Here is a 12,599-nt window from a genome sequence, read left to right as displayed (position 1 = left end):
AAAAAATTGTTACTTTTGTTACCAGGAAATGGCATTATCATAGTTTTTCATGTGAAAGAGTATTAGTGTCTTTTACATGATTTTCCCTTTCCCCACCTCTAAGTGTAGTGTTATTTAGCATCAACCCTCCAGATTGTATCAGAGGTTGATAAAGGAAGCAATCTTCTGAAGAGCAGTTCTCCCTCTCTTGCTGAATCGTCAGTGAAGACATCAAAAATAGCCATGTCTCCTCAAGTCTTGTTCTTAGTCCATCTGCATCAGAATTACCCAGATGTTTTATTTTCTTGGCTGCCATCTTTCTACATAAAGGAGATATTATACCATAAAATGTAGTATTTGTCCCTAAGAAGTGTTCCTTTAATAGTTCAAGACTTTGTAATATGTGATTAAATTCCCCTAAACACAAGCAGATAGGACATAAAATCCCTCTGAAAAAGTGCAGAGGAGTTGAGAGGCTGGGGAACTTTGTGTTCGAGTTAAGCATTCTCTTTTGCTGATGACTTGATTCAAATCCTAAGTTTCCAGTTACTGTCAAGGTGATCTCTGTCCCTGAGCTTTCTCATTTTTAAAATCAGAAGAGTAACTATCTGATAGGATTGTTGTAGTGATAAAATGAGTTAATGCATAATATTTTGAACATTGGCCCCTGTTATACACTCAGTATACCTTAATTATTTTCAGTCTCGTAAATTATAAATCAATAAATATATCAACACTTACGTATTTCTACCTTTCAGAGTTTGTGGAAAGAGATAGTCCTTCAATAGAATTACTTTTATCTGATTCATGGTTGATGGTCAGGTAGAAATATTAAATGTTACTGGTCTTCAGACTGAGTATCAGAGCGCAGTCTTTTTCCCCTCTGCTGCAGTGCTGGTGAATGACACTGAGTCATTCATAGTGCTTCATCCACCTTCCTGCCACACTTGAAAGACATCCATAGCTCAGATTTGACAGACTGTTTGTGAGCATTTAATACAAGTCATGAGCCCCTATTAAATATTAGCACATGCCATATGTATCATCTTAGGTATTACTCACAATGGCCTTGAAATGGAGGCATTCCTTCTCGCCTGCCTACCCACCCCCCAATTCCATTTATAGTTGAAGAAGCTAATGCTAAGAGAAGTTTAAAAAACCTGTGAAATGTTGTACAAAATAAGTGGTAGAACTTAGTGTTTGAACCAGCTTTTTCTGCTTCCGAAGCCCACACTTTCTCCATTACACCACAATCAGTGTTTCTGAAAGTAAAAGGGGCCACATTGGTCTCCAACCTCTGGTATAATTAGCACCATGCTTTCATCAGTGAGGTTGACTGTCTTGATTAACCTTTATGATAGATGATGTAAGTTTCATATTTCTAAATGAATATATAGAGGCAGCTGTAAATTAGTGGAAAAACACTGTGCTTGGATCAGAAGACTCGTGTTTAACTCCTGGCTCTGCCATTTACTATGGGTGTGATTTTGGCTAAGTCACTTAACATAGTCACTGTAACAAACCACTAACTTGGTTTGTTTCTTTATACAAAAAAATACGCTCTCATGCTTTGGGAAGTATTAAATGAAATCTGGTGTGTGTGAGTCTTGCACTGGGGTTCCTTGTTGCCTGTGAAGAAAAGCATAGAAATGTCAAGGGTTTTCTCTCCTTCCTTCAAGTCCTATTCAACCCCTTATCTCTTTGGCATGTTTTTAGTATGCTGCAGTCCACTGTAACCTCTCTCTGCTCTGAATCCATATCATCCATTGATACGTTCGTGTGCTATTTACACAGCATAGCATATCTTTAAGCACATTTTTAAGGATAATAATAATTTCTTAATCAGTGCAGACAGAATGTTTAAATGGACCATCTCATTTAACTCACGAGGTAAATCCTATTGACCTGACTTTATGGTTTAGGCAACTAATATTTAGTGAAATGGAGCATCTTGCCCTGCGTCACATAATTGGTAAGGAGTGGATATGGGATTTGAACTCATGCAGGTAGCCCCTGGAGCCTGTACTCTTAAGCATCTAAGCCATACCAATCCCCATCAGTCAGTGTTTGGCTTTGTTCTTCTATTTTTCCCTCATGTGCCTTCATTTCCAGGCTGGATTATAAATTCCTTGAACTGGACGTATTGCACTTATCTTGATGACTGCCTTCATGCTGAATTACTAGTATTTGTGGATAATTTAATGTAGATTTCACGAGGGGCTACCGTTTTCCACGCTGCTCGAATATCCTGGAAGCAGAGACTTTTGACTTCTTCCTCTTTGTCTCTGGTCGGAAGCTAATCTTCCCACCATGTTGAGCTACATTGATTTTATTTTCACAGGTCAAGCAAGAAACCTTTTCTCTGTTATTCTCATAGAGACGCTTTGCCTGCCTCCCCACCAAAGCCCAGAAATCCACAGTGATCAGTGTGTCTGTCAGATTTGTTTGCCAAGGGTGGCATTGTTATTGAACAAAACACATGCCCTTTCTTTGCATCCGAAGTGCTTTGGATTGCTGAGCAAGGACCTTTCTGACTCAAATGAAAACCAACTTGTGTCAGGTGAAAAATGAGGAGTTAACCATTTGTTTGCTGGCATGCATTTCCCACGAAAAACTCAAAAACAGAAATTTACCTCAGCCATGGAAAGTGATGTGCCAAGCGTCATATTTGCATATTAAAACCGAAAACTGATTTGCATGTTATTTCAGTGTCTTGTGTCACGTTCAGGCATCTGTCGAGCCCACTAGATAGAAACAGCTTGTACAGTAGGAAAGTGTTTCTGTGCATATCAGACTGAAAATCTAGGTGCCTTTATTTTTTTCAACAAATTGTCCCCACTTTAGGTTGTCCATTCTCGCCTGGCTTCATGCCTAAAAATACCAAAGAAAAGACTGTAACCCCCTGTTTTATAAAGTATATTATTATTTTCTAGTGGCCATCCATTTTTTACCATATTCTATTTAGACAATTTAAAAATCATAAAGAAAAAATTTAAATTACTGATAATCCCACCATCCTAACATGAGCTGTTAACATTTTGGTATATTTCCTCTTAGTATCTGTTTTTCTATACCTACATAGACAGACACACTGGCACTTTTGCATATATATTTTTATACATTTGTAATTTTCAGATGGACTATTTTAATATCCACCTGTTTTCAGCATGATAATGACAAGAATCGTGAGACAATCTAAGTATCTAACAATAAGGAATTAGTAAAACCTCATTTTGAACACAGTGAATTGGAACCACCCTCAAGGCTGGAGCCCTGGTAAGAGAACCTCTATGATGTCTGTTTGATAGGACTTTATTAAAAGTGTAGCTTCTGGTTGTGGATAGCTTTCCTGTGGGACAATATGTAGAAAGCAGTGCTTTGTGGTAAAACCTTTCTTCCCAATGTCGGAGCAACTCCCCCTTGGCATTATTCCAGGCAACCAAATAAAGATGAAACGTCTTCTCAGTGGAGGTCGCTGCCGGGCACTAGTGGGGCACAGCAAAGACCAAGACTTGGTTTAGTTTGAAAACACAACCTTGAACAAGAGTCCATTCCGTTCACCAAATTTTGTGTCTTGAGTCTTGTTGATATGAAACCTACCAATGGAAATAATGTCTTATAATTGTCTTGCCTTAGCTATATCAAATCCCTTATTCATAACATGCATAAAGCCTAATTAATGGGGGAAAAAAACACATGTAGATTTTAGCTATAGTATTGTGAAAATAGCTTCTTCTAGTCTTGTGTAGGAACAATGCAAGGTGGTATAGAAAAGGGGGGCAAATTGAGAGAAATCTTATTGCCCCACAGAGGCAACCCACTTTCTGCTTTAAGGAGGTCCTGCCTGGGATTATAGAGGGAAGGGACAGTGAAATGAGAACTATGAATTAGGTTGGCAAGAGGTCTTTTACCTAGCTTCTCCCTGCCCCTGAGATTCTGGGGTTCCTGCTACTCGCCTTTCCTGCTTTTTGCCAACAGGTGGGAGAGCATCCAGGTTTGTCCCTTTTCTGCCTGGAGCTCATCAGACAGGAAAGCATAAGGGAGGCTACTTTGCTCTAAATAGCCAAACATGAGCCTTGCTTTATTATTTATCTTTTGGTGCCAAAGGCTATGATGTAAAAAGGTTAACAATTTGGAGAGCCAGCAAAGCATACACTCACCAAATGTCATGTATGTCAAGATTTATAGTTAAAAGAACTCAGAGTAATTACATCTCTTGCTAAAACAATACGAAATTTACGTATCCTACACTAAAGTACTTTATAGGCAAATAGGAAAGTAGAGAGATACTGGAGAGACATTTTATTGCTCTGCAAACATTCCACTTACACTGCAAACATTCTGAAGGAGAAAATCATCTTTATTAGTGGTTTGTAAGCTGTCCCTCCTGGTAATTATAACGGCCATTTGTTTGATGTTTAATGTTTTACAAAGCTTCTTCATATGAATTAGATATTATTATCTTCCAGTTTATAGATGAGAAAATCAATAATCAAGAAATAAACCCTCGGGAACTGAAATGGTGCCCTAGACATCAGGCCTAGGAACAAGCATGCTCCAAGCCAGGGCACTCTTGGGGCTATACTAACATGAGAAGGCCAAGAGTGGTGGGCGGGGGTAGAGGCCACTTTCCCTCAGCTCTGCCTACATCACCATAACACCCTGTTCTGCACGTACCACAGGGCCCCTTAGTGGACACCCAGCACTTTCCCCTGTTGGTATAACATCCAGCAACTCCACCACCCTGTAATTCAGAATCATCACTCCTTCCTCATGACTCCAAATTGTCTTAAGAAAAGTGACTTTGAGGCATCAGTGCATGGCATGAAAAAGAAGTTATCAGAAAATAAAGCTTTTGAAAGTTGAAGACTAACTGGAATGGGTTTCAAAGCTAGAATCCAACTTTCAAAGTCAAAATTTGTGTGTCTTCTTTGTGCCCTTACCATTCATTCTCCAAGAAAATGGAACTTATGAATAAAAGAACTAAGAGAATGCTTTTCTGCCTCCATGAAGCTGCGAGGAACATTCATTTACGGGTTTCTCGTTGTTAACAGATAGTTCTTCCCTGCCCCTTCCTTCTCTGTGGCCCATTGCTTTAACCTGAAGCAGTATGGGTGTCCAGCAAATCTTCTGCCCTCGGCCTGAAGGGGGGCTTCTTCCGTTAAACAGTGAGACGTTGAGAGTAGAGTGTGATAATTCAGTGAGAGTCAGAAAGTAGAAGCAGCCTCAAGAAATTGCAAACTGCAAAGTTGACACAGTTAAGTAGGGGGGAAAAAAAGAACGAAAATATCAGAAATATATTTTTTATGGCAGGCTTTCAGCTCCAAAATGGGGCTAATTCTACCTTTTGAAAGAAGATAATTTCAATGTTTCTTTTTTCAAGAACACGTAATTGAAGTTATTTTCCCTCTGAGAGAAGGAACCTCTTGTACATCATTACAAATGGACAAGAAAAATGAGCAGCTCTGGTAGCCGAGTGATAGAGTATTCATTATCATGTAATCTCTCTGAATATCTTGGCTGCCCTTTCCTGGTGTTTTATCTGCCTGGGCGGTGCTTTTCTGGTAAGGTTCGGATGTGCACTAAGTTCAAGTTATCTCGCACTATGTAACTAGGAAATCAACAGCAGGTAAGGACTCATGGGAAAAAAATGACCCACACTGAGGTCAATATCAGAGTAAGTCAAGAGGCTGACATGTTGACAGATATTGGGTAGCCATGTTGTCAAATGGATCCTTAGCACATATATTTAAATAGTTAAATTGATGGTAACAAAGATTCAAGGTTGTGGGTGTTCTCCAGGGGTCTTCACTGTTTGCACCTTAGTGCAGGCTATTTACCCTGCTTCATTTCTCTTTAGGAGGGACAATGGAATTCTTTCTCCACCCAAGGAGGGGTGGTGGTAGGATGGGGTGGTTAACCTTTGTATGTTCTTGATTTCATGCCCTATGTGTAGTGAAAGTTCAGTAGGCTGCAGAAACCCTATGACCTGCCAGCTGCTTACTCAGATTCAGAATGCTGAATGAAGTTCTAGATTGTTTCAGGGGATGCTGACAAGTGGTTTAAGTCCTCTTGTAAATGGAAATCTCTGTAATAATGAGGTTTCCACTTACTCAATGTGTGTCTGTTTTTATAGACTACAAAGTATGCATAAATATGAATATCTGTGATTTCACTATAAATATCCATAATGATATGTGCCCTGCATATTATGGGCACAAAAATATGATAGAATAAAATCAAAGGAATCTTTGAAAACACATAAAGATGCTGGGCTCAGAGAATAGAAATGATTTGATCAAAACTACTGGACAAGTTAAATGCAGAACTAAGATTAGAGAGATAAATAGGTCTCTGTACTTATGGGTTCCTATGTAAGAATATATAAAACACTTTAAATACCATGAAGTACTATATAAACATGACGGATATTGTTATTTGTGTTATTCTTAGTCTGGCGAGTTTTCTTGCTCACCAAGGATTCTATCCATGTGTATTTTTTTTTGCAGAAACAATCTTCATTTTTGCACGATCTCACTCATAACTTTTACCAGGGACCTAGATCCAAATTTGGCTGCGATATTCATATTAAGCCTTTCCTAGAATGATTTCTAGCTGGGCCCATAGCAAGTAAACAACCATGGCAGAGAAGAACCAGTTGCAGATACTTGGACATTTTCTGTTTCCTAACAGGAAAGTGTCAGGAAAAAAGTTACATATAAAGAAAAAGAATATAAACCAAGCTCTCATCACTTTCAACCATTCACCTTTGAGCATATTTCTTTCCAGTCTCCCCTCTGTAACAGTCTGAGACAGGCCAGCCTGATCAGTGGATGGCTATCCTCCATGGGGTAAGCTCCTTCCTTCTTGCGCCTCATATGGAAGGGAGAATGGAAAATGTAGTCCAGCTGTGTGCTCAGAAAGACAAGGATGCAGATTTGGTGAGCCGTTAGCAGACTCTGCCTCACTTAGTAAATATCAGAGTCCTTAAGCGTATTAGCCATTAAATTGTTCAGAAATACCATGATGTCTGGTTGCATCTTTTAAGGCGTCATTAGCTGTGGTGTTTGAAGATGTTGCCAGTATGCTTATTTCAAAAGCATGACTTTAGTAAAATCAGTCCCCATTTTTAAATCTCCTAATGATTCTCTATTACCTAAAACAAAGTCTGACATTGACCACAGCCTATTTCTCTAGCCTCATCCTAGCTCTGTTCCTCCTCTGTTTCTTAACTTTTTTTTTAATATACATGTTCTTTTATACATACAGTTCTTGGAATAGCTTGACTTTTTTTCTTTCTCTCTTTTTCTTTCCTTCCCTCTCTTTCTTTCTTTCTTTCTTGCTTTCCTACTTTCCGTCTTTCCTTCTTTCTTTCCTCCTTTCCTTCTTTCTTTCCTTCTTCCTTTCTTCTTTCCTTCCTTCCTTTCTAGTTAAATCCAATTTATCCTTCAGGACCAAACTAAGAAGTCATCTCCTTTCTGGAGGCCTTCTCACATCTCAGAACACTGAATTCATACCTGTGTCTCAGTACTTACACTTTATTATTATTATCTATTTTCATGTCTCTTTCTTCCTAAACTGTGAGTTGTCCGAGACACGAATTCTGAATAATTTGACTTTGTAATGATAGTGTTTGGCACTTGGCAATTCCTTAGAAAAAGTATGTTGAGAGAATTTTGAAGGAGTCCTCTGAAATCTGTTTCTCTGTAACTCATCTGTGGGTCTTATAATGTTTTTTGCCTTTACTAGGAGGTTCAGCCATTTCAAAGAACACAAGTATTAGTGGTGAATATTGATACTTATAAGAATGTCTTTTTCTTAGAAAAGTCTATAGAGACTTTGTTTATATTTGTTTTGCAGTGCTTTTGTTTCACTATTTAGCCGTAAACTTCACTCTGAAAGAGTCTTTGCTTAGATAATAGAGTCAGAAGATTAAAATCCACATTGCTACAGAAGAACAGAGCTAGAAGACATTGAAGACAACAATATTGGAACCCTGAGAGGCATCCCTATGTAGCAGGAACACGCCCAACTCAGCCCCCCTGGGTTTCAGTCTAGGACTCTGTGCTCTTCAGTGAGGTACTTCACTCACGGATGCTCACTTCTCTTCTCTGAGCCTCAATTTCCTCATCCATAAAATGGTACTACAGATCCCATGGGCCTCTTGTATAAACACTTGAGATTGTGTGTATGTGAAAGCAGGCACCTTGAAAAAGGTCGTACGAACATGACGAGTTATTATTATGCTACAATGAATACACTGCTGATACTATTCACATTTCTACTTTTGAAGAAATAAAAAACAAAATAATGGAACTCATCCCCGTCTAACCCCCTACTCCACAAATTTTCTATTACTCAAACACAATGCTAGAAGCTGCATATTAAAAAATGGATTGGAAACAGTTACTAATTTTTCTTAGAACATGTTGAGTCCTAAGCGCTACTGAGAGAGAAAAATTAAAAGGGGTTTCTTCATGCCAGTGAGAAAAGTACTAAACTACTACTTATGGGACTTGAACCCTGAAGAAAGTCCTGGGCTATGTCTTCCTCAGTGTGAGAGACAACTGGAAATTGAGGAACCTGTGTTTTTACCAATATGTATTCCCTATATTAATGTTGAGTATTATGCACTGGGTGTGTGTGAGGTGGGGGTGGAGGGGTTCCGTAGCCAAATAAGGTTCAGAAACACTGGAAGAGATGATCTCTTGGGGTCTTTGTTCATAAGAAATACCAGAAATCCAAGATGAGCATTATATGAGATTAGAATCTAAAAGAAAAGGAAAGAGCCTTTTCAAATGTGTCATTTCAAAAACAGTACTGCAAGCAAATAGGAAGGAGTATTGGGAGATTAAAAGGAATGATATGTTTTTCTTAAAATCTGTGAAATACTAACAATGTACTTTGAAATTAAACCTCTACTTGAAACGTAAGTGCTAAGGGTAGAATCCGAATTGCTGGCTTAGATTTATAGAGAACAGATTTGGCCTTCTTCTTGCCTCTGTTTATGTTAAAAGAGAAACAGATATTGGGCCTAAATAATAATAAATTGTGTCCAGTCCTTGAGGGTCCACCCTAAGACTGGAAGCAGGAATTAGCAGGTTTTCTTTTATAGTTGTTGATTTAAATTAAAACAGCCAGCACTATTAATATCAGTGGTAGTATTTCATAATTTTCTGCACTTTCCCAGTGGGAAGCAATGTTTGGTTGGAAAAAATGCATGGAATTTGGAGTCAGCTGACACCATATTTTGGACTCAAGCTCTTGGACTCAAGCTCAAGCTCTCTATTGTAAACCTAGAAAAAAAAAGTGTAGGTCATTCTTCTATCTTTGTCTTTAATTTTGTCACCTAAACTGGGATAATCCCCTCCCTCAGAGACAGGTTGAGGGATCCAAAGAGAGTCCCTTTGTTAGCATGATTTGAAAGTAGTTAAGCCCTGTATAGCATGAGATGCAAGCTATTTCATTTTATTTCTCATAAAGATGGTGAGGTAGCATTGGCAAGCCCATTCTACAGAGGGAGTCTGAAGTTAGGAGAGGTTCACATGCTCACCTAAGGACACCGAGTTAGTATCATAGTGAAGTCTGTCTCCAGCCGTAATGTCACTGCCGCATAGTATATCCCTTCACTCTCTCTGGCCACAAGTACATTATGATAAATTCCCCACTTCACTCTAGTCTCATAGCTCTCGCATCCACCTTCCATTCCAGCCAGAGCTTTCTAATCTGATTAGCTCACTCCCCTGCTGAAAATCCCTCTTGTAGTTTCTATTGCCTGGATGTTCCTATCTAAGGGTCTTTGGATATGTTTCCTGTAGTCTATGAATCTCTTGAAATTGTAAGTAAATTTTATGTGCATTTTTATGGATGCTATTCTCTGCCCAGAGGGATTTTAGCTCATCAGATTTTCAGAATTGTCTCACACAAGGCCTGGAGCCTCAGGCCCAGAGAGAAGCCCTAAGCACCTCACTATGGCATGGCAGTTATCAGCTGACCCTTCCTATCTCTAACTTCTCCAGTCTTAAACACAGGACCACTTACACTTTTCCCCACTCACAGCCAACTGCTTCTCACCTCTGACCTTTTGCTCCTCTCAGAGTCCCCCACTTGATCTGCGTTAAAAGCCTGTTCTAGGGTTTTCTTAGTATCCAGCATATCTTTATCACTTAAATTCATTGCATTAAAAAAGTTATATTTCATGGATTACAGAAGTAGAATTACATACAATACAATAAAGAAACAAACTTAGAAAGTGCAAGCCCCCCCAGGACTCCAACACTGGAGATAAAACCCTTTCACAGTAGAGTATATGTCCTTTAGGCTTTTTTCCCCTATCTGTATATAGATCTGTAGAGAATTTAACTGTACTTACGTTACAAAAGTGAGACCATCATTTAGATGCTTATTCTACAACTGGATCTGTTCATTGATAACATGGCTAGGTCATCTTTTCATACTTGTACATATGGACTTACAACGTACTCTTTGGCAACCTGCTCACGTTCCATTTTAGGTGTCTATCATTGTCTATTTAGGTGATGCCTTACCCATGGATGGATAGTTACATTGTTACTTTTTCTTCCTCCTTCTCTCAGATATAGTTTCTGTGAACAACCTTGGTCATATAATTTTATGAGTTTGTTGTCAGAGCTGTTGAGTTGATTCCTACTCCAAGACCCATGTGTAAAGCAGAGCGGAACCCTGCCTGGTCTTTCCGCGCCATTCTCTCACCTTCCAGCACTGTATCAGACACTGCTCCGCTGCTATTCATAGGATTTTCGTGACCAATTTTTTGGGAAGTGGGTGGCCAGGTCCTTCTTCCTAATCAGTCGTAGTCTGGAAGCTCTGCTGAAACCTGTCCACTATGGGAAACCCTCCTAGTAGTTCAAATAAATATCGGTGGCATAGCTTTCAGCATCAGAGCAAATTTTATGAGTATTTCTGTGGAGTTTTCCTAGAAGTGCAGTTTAAAGTTTAATAATACTAGCAAGTCGCTCCTTCAGTGTCCATGTCTACATCCCCTCCCATCAATATCCTATGCTTTTTATAATTAATCATTTGTGCATGCTTCTCACCCCCACCAGACTACAATCCTCTCAAAGGCAAAGACTGTGTCTAATACATCTTTGTGTAAATAGACACTGTAAGAATGAGCAGATAAACTAATAAGCAAAAGTATAAATGAATTATTCAAGAGTTCCTTTAACCCTCATACCAACCCTATAGGGCAGGCATTATTTGCAGTTTAGAGGAGGCCTTAAATTTAACATTTAATGTTTATTGAATAAATGAGTGAGTCTAGGAAGGGCTCATGTCCTGGCTTTATCATAACTAGCTCTGCCCTGGTCTTTTTGAGTGTCAATTTCCTTGTCTCACAATAAGTAGATTGAGGTAATGATTCTTCAGGTCCCAGCATGCAGCTCTATTTTTTGTCTCTGTCGCCTGCCACATGCCATAATTTATTCACTGCTTTCCAGTCCCCAATCCACATTGTCCAACAATGAAATAAAATCCCAGGGGTAGGTGGGTGATCAACATAGAAAATTCTTGGCCTTTTCAGCCTTTTGCATGTCTGTACTCCAACTTTTTGTACATTTTTAAAAACTGAAAAATGGGAAATAGTTATAGAGAAGAGGCCAAATAGATACCAATCAACAGTTTCAGTTATGTTTAGAAGGCATTTCATGCTGTAGACATCACACAAATAATTAATACCCATCTTGGAGCTGTTGAAATAAATGTTGGTAGTAACAATGAGGCATTTGTACAAGGATTTGTATTTTATAGGATTTTCACACCCAAGAACTCATTTTGGTATAGTGAAGATAACAGATGAATGCATATGCAACTTCAAGTTTTATTGAATTGATTCTTATAAACTATTCATGAAAGGAGAAACCCTTGGTCAACGATTTTAAGAATGCATAAACGTCAAGGAAGGGCATTCCCAATCTCATATCTGCCCATTAGCCGTGGTGGACATCATCATCATTTCTTTTCTTTTTTTTTTTTTTTAAGATTTTATTTATTTATTTATTTTCCCCCCAATGCCCCAGTAGATAGTTGTATGTCACAGCTGTACATCCTTCTAGTTGCTGCATGTGGGACGCGGCCTCAGCATGGCCGGAGAAGCGGTGCGTTGGTGCGCGCCCGGGATCCGAATCCAGGCCGCCAGCAGCAGAGCGTGCGCACCCAACCACTAAGCCACGGGGCCGGCCCAATCATTTCTAAACCTTTTATAACAGTCTTTCTATTTTTCACACTTCGATTTTAGATATTGGGGTGTGATATTGGAAATGGTCAAGGTTATAGTACATGCAAAGGAAAATATAATCAAGTCCCTTTTTACTGACATAGCACTAAGCTATTTTACATCTGGCATCTGGCCTTTCTCCTTTCTCTACATACTTTGGATTCTTGGTTGATCACCTCAAGTGCTCTTTCACCTGGCACTCGATTCCGTTACATTGCTATAATATATCTGGCTCACCCACCTATTTAAACACCAGCTCAGTGTCAATGCTACTGATGTACCTTCTCCATGTGATATCTGGCTGTTTGCAGAGCTGGGGAAAAAAATTACTCAGCCTCCTTAACATAATCAGAAATCCCTTCACTTT

The 12,599-nt window shown here is 39.1% G+C and overlaps 1 protein-coding gene across 8 annotated transcripts in view; it reads left to right on the top strand.

Moving 5' to 3' along the window:
* The window catches only part of LPP (LIM domain containing preferred translocation partner in lipoma), a 646,929-nt gene that overhangs the window by 480,731 nt on the left and 153,599 nt on the right, over positions 1-12,599 (top strand). The gene's annotated exons all lie outside the window — the stretch shown is intronic.

This window comes from Diceros bicornis, chromosome 15, assembly GCF_020826845.1.
Source record: "Diceros bicornis minor isolate mBicDic1 chromosome 15, mDicBic1.mat.cur, whole genome shotgun sequence".
In the NCBI taxonomy this organism is placed as follows: domain Eukaryota; kingdom Metazoa; phylum Chordata; class Mammalia; order Perissodactyla; family Rhinocerotidae; genus Diceros; species Diceros bicornis.
Note: the sequence above shows the minus strand (reverse complement) of the source record. Positions and strands in the feature narration are given on the sequence as shown.